This window comes from Varanus komodoensis, unplaced genomic scaffold (genome assembly GCF_004798865.1).
Source record: "Varanus komodoensis strain SLA01 unplaced genomic scaffold, ASM479886v1 scaffold19, whole genome shotgun sequence".
In the NCBI taxonomy this organism is placed as follows: Eukaryota; Metazoa; Chordata; class Lepidosauria; order Squamata; family Varanidae; genus Varanus; species Varanus komodoensis.
In genome coordinates this window covers 20,723,801-20,727,206 of record NW_025335550.1, presented here as the reverse complement: position 1 = coordinate 20,727,206, position 3,406 = coordinate 20,723,801, and the positions used below count along the sequence as shown (strand labels likewise).

At 38.1% G+C, this 3,406-nt stretch overlaps 1 pseudogene; it reads left to right on the top strand.

Moving 5' to 3' along the window:
- The first annotated feature begins 2,566 nt into the window (after positions 1-2,566).
- On the top strand, positions 2,567-2,710 carry LOC123022431 (annotated as a pseudogene).
- The last annotated feature ends 696 nt before the right edge of the window (positions 2,711-3,406 follow it).

The following is a 3,406-nucleotide window of genomic DNA, read 5'->3' as shown; positions in this document are numbered from 1 at the left end:
CAAAAGCTTGTTACAAAGAAATAAAAGTATGCAGAACGAGTGCTGAATTTACACGACAGGATGGTAGATTAAAATTAAACTCTATGAGAAGTTCAGTCTGATTTTTGCTTAGGAAAGAAAATGGTTGATAAGCTTACTAATGTATTAGTTCAGTTCTTCATGTTCTTAAATCAGCACTGAATGTAATTTGAGAAACTATTCTATTTTATTCCCCTTAGGCAGGCATTCCTGAAAAGACAAGAAAAAATGCATGAAAGCAGATTGCAAATAGTAGTCTGGAGTTGGAGAGACTCAGAAAAGGAAAGAATCCACATTTTTTATACTTTATAGATTGTACACTTGGTCTGAGAGATTTAAACAAAAGGATACACATGGACCTAGCAGGAAAGTAGAGGCCTCGAGTATCCACTCTCCATTTGAGCTAGATTAACTTCTGGATCCCCTTTCTCTCTAAGAGATTATCCAGAGAATCAGCAACATGCTTTCGGTAACCACATTGTAGCCTGGGAGAGTATAGCAGGAACTGGAGTAGGTGTCATATGTAATGATGGGTGTTTGTGTTTTGCTTTGGGCTGCATTTCACTGTTACACTGATTAGTATACAGGTAGCCAAAAGGTTCTGTAACAGGAGGCAGGAATGTTCTGGACTGTGATTCAGTTCATAAAGACCTTTTGTAGGTTTCTGTGCAAGATGAAGAACACCAAGCAGCACCATCATCCTCAGTTACCTCCCTCTCTCCTGAACTCCTTCCCAGGGATGACCCTGAGTTTAAGTGGGGAGGGGGGCAATGTCTCCAGAGTGATGCTACATTGTGGGAAATTTTAAATTGCAGCTCATAAATATGCACCAATGGTGCCTGGTAAAGCCATGGCTGAGGACTCCCCAGTTTAGAAGAGACAAAAGACAGGACACTTAAAAGGTACAAAAAAATAAGATATGTGGTGGATCGGACCAAAGTACCATCAAGTCCAGCATTCTTCTCACTCAGTAGCCAACCAGTTGCCTCTGGAAAGGCCCAGGCAGGACAAGGGTCAGACAAGAAGGAAGTACTTCATTTATGTCCTGAATCTTCCACCAGCCAATTTGATGGAATGAGCCCTTGTTCTAACATTGCAAGATTAACTTTGCAGTTTCATCAAGTTGTCTACCACAACCTCAAGATGTCTCTTGCTCAGTCACTGCTAGCTCATATCTCACCAGCATATGCATGGTGTTATGATACTTTCCCCCCAGAGTGCATCACTTTACACTTGCTTTCACTGAACATTCGCCATTCGGATGCTTATTCTTCCAGTGTGAACTGGGCATCCTTTGACAAAGGCTTACCCAAAAACTACAGTGAAATACATAGTCATATGCAAATACATAATTTGGTTTGGTTTAACTGGTCCACCCCTAAAATCCATTTAAAATTAACGTATGATTTTTATAGACATGCTGTTTTTATATGGGCTTGTATATTTTATGTAGTAAGCCTCTAAGGCAAGATTGCAGCCTTGAGAGTTGGCTACCAAATGAATTAAAATAAATTAATGACTATAACCACAATGGTTTGAGAACTACTGCTCCATCCTGATGTCCTAACCAATTGAAGAGGATAGCTACACAGAAGGAAGAATGCTCCCCTTCTCAGGCAGCGTTACAGGAAAATAATTAGGTATGTTAAAAGGCATAAGTCCAGTTACTAATGAAATATCTTTAGAATAATAAGCAGTAAACTTATTTCCAAGAATGTTTTCTGGAAATGAAAACTCACTTACCCATTACATTCATCAAACCTTCTTAGAATCCCTTATAAAAGAAATTGAAATCTTATTTCAGGGAAGAAACAATGCTGAAAATGGCCTAAGCACCAGTAAAGAAGATTATGTGGATTGATAAGCCTTTAATGAAAACAGAGAGAGGGAGGCATCAATAATAAGGCTCACAGCAGCAATATTTGCTGTGGTTTCACAGTCACATATTGTTTAGTGTTGGTTAAACTACCTTTGCTCAGAAGTGATATATGCAAATGTATCCGTATATTTCTCTAACGAGTGGTGTAATTAGGACCATGACACCACTGGTTTTCTGGATGGGATTCACTTTCAGCCTCTGTTCATTTTGTTCCTGATGTAATTGGCATGATTTCATCCAAACAAATACCTCTCTGTATGTGCTCCGCACCACTGGCGGCTGAAGGCAAAGGATGCCAATTAGTGCTGCTTCCATTGAACTAAATAGTCATTTCTTTTTAAATATATGATGATCCAGTCATGTGTCATGTCACAGTTCCTTCTTCCAAATGAATTCTTTATTAATTGTGGATTTCTCCATTGATTTGTGTCTGTGTAGAGTATCTATTCAGTATTGAATCAGCATCTTTTATAGCCCATACCCAATCTTTTTTCCTGTAATAAATATGCCCTATTGTTTTCAGCAGAATATATTGTGATTTAAAGTATTCGTGGTATCACAATGCAAAATAAGTTACATTTTCTTGTCTTTGTAATCAAGGTGGAGGTCAATACTGATGCTATTTCGGTCTGATAAAAGCATGTGTCCCCAGAGATCATGCATTAGCCCTCACTTACCTAGCAGTGGGGACACCTTGATCACAGGGTGGGCTAGTCCATTGTACTCTCGTCTGCTGACCCCGGAGCTTTCCCCAAAGGTGGGAAACCCAACTGCATAATTTGCAGTGTGACTTTGCAGTTTTTCATTTTCATTCTTACAACTGAGATACAATTACCAATGTGTAACAACAGGGATAGATAAATCTGTCAGTTTGGTTTCCTTCCCTGTTTGAATGTTCTAAAATCCCAAGTTTTATCCTTTCTGTTTATGAAGACATTTGTTAATGTTGGTAAGTTTTTGTAAAAAAAAAAAAAAAAAGGAGGAGAAAATATCTCATGCATTGATCAATAGGGACAGATATTCCGAGTGTGGAGATTATCTTGTTTATCTTCCATGTAATTCCTAAAGCAAGGTTCAGCTATTGGTTGGCAAAGAAATGCCATAAATAAACAAGGGAATGGTTCAGTAGGCCCTAATAAGAATCTGAGGGGGCAGAGAATAGCTCGGATTCCCAGCTCTGAGGCTAAAGACCATGATCCAATCTCGAACATGGGAATCAACAGTGCTTTAACTGTTAATCTCGTTTAATAATATTTTAACAGTGGGGTATGCATTTTTATGAAGTTATCAGTTCTGTCAGTTGTGCGTTTTATGTTGGTTTTGATGTTTTATTATTATTTGTAATTTTGTTTTTAAATTGTATTTTATATTGTGTTTATGATTTCATTATTGTAACCCATCCAAGGAGCCATGTGGCTAATGGGATGGATGGGTTAGAAATCCAATAAATAAATAATAAATAAACAGTCTGTTCATTTGGTGTGTGGGTCTCCTAAGATGGCCATTTGG